The sequence below is a fragment of the Fukomys damarensis genome, unplaced genomic scaffold (genome assembly GCF_012274545.1).
Source record: "Fukomys damarensis isolate Sample0158 unplaced genomic scaffold, DMR_v1.0_HiC HiC_scaffold_3, whole genome shotgun sequence".
In the NCBI taxonomy this organism is placed as follows: Eukaryota; Metazoa; Chordata; class Mammalia; order Rodentia; family Bathyergidae; genus Fukomys; species Fukomys damarensis.
Window position 1 is genome coordinate 17,691,852 of NW_022900915.1, and position 1,010 is coordinate 17,692,861.

Below are 1,010 nucleotides of genomic sequence, written 5' to 3' on the forward strand. Positions count from 1 at the left end.
AAAAAAAAAAAAAAAAAAAAAGAAGCACCAGCAAAGGGCTAATATAGACAATCTCAGTAGCCAAGTAAAATACCAAACAAAAATCACCAGTGATGCCTCTCCCACTTCCAAGAAAGAAACCTGACAATAACTAAGAGATCACAAAAGAGGGGACCCTAAATTTTAAGTTACAGCCATTCTCTTAATGTATTGTTTGTATCTACAAACATATTATCTATGTTTTCTACAGAAGTATTTTCTATGTCTATAGGCATTTTATATATGCTGTAGCTCTATTATCCATAACTAAATGAATAACCTTTCATTTTAAACCCAGGAATTTTTTTTAGCGAAAATAGAGCACAACCCCCTCGAAACTAAAAAGGCTTCCCTGAACATAGTACCTAACTTCAGAGTTAAGTCCATTTTGTCAAGAGACCGTGAAAGGAACCTTTGTGTAATTCTCTAGTGGTTTTCAATGTTCAGTTTCTGAACTGACTGGCTTCCACTCTTGCCAATTCAACAGCTTTTCTATTAGATCCCGCAGAACTGAAGTGCTAGTTTCTGACTACATATGGCAATCTCCAGAAATAAAACGCTTCTCCCTCTACTTCCCTCCTCCCTCATATAAGTCACATTTTTCCCCCTCTGAACTTTCTACTGTATCACTTTGTGGACAAGATGAAACAAAGTGTGCAGCTAATCGAGAGCTAAAAGAACTCAAGAAATAGTTGTAGATCGGGCAAAACGGCGTCTCCCAATCTACCGAGACAGAGGCCGGGCACTTCAGCTGAGAGAGAGCTAGGGCTCGTGGGAGGCCCAGAGATGGGGCGAGGAGCCCTTTTGACCTCTGTCGCCAGGGCCGCCCAAGCATCCCCCACACACACGCGGCTGGGGCGCGGACAATGGCCCTTGAGCGCAGCAGTCCCAGGATGGAGGAAGGGAGGCCCCGGGTCTTCGGAACACACGGGCCCAGAAAGGCGGCTGGGAGGGACGCGGGCCGGGCGACAGCACCTCAGACCTGAGCGCGG

At 45.4% G+C, this 1,010-nt stretch overlaps 1 protein-coding gene across 1 annotated transcript in view; it reads right to left on the reverse strand.

Moving 5' to 3' along the window:
• The window catches only part of Ube2d2 (ubiquitin conjugating enzyme E2 D2), a 65,359-nt gene that overhangs the window by 63,387 nt on the left and 962 nt on the right, over positions 1-1,010 (reverse strand). The gene's annotated exons all lie outside the window — the stretch shown is intronic.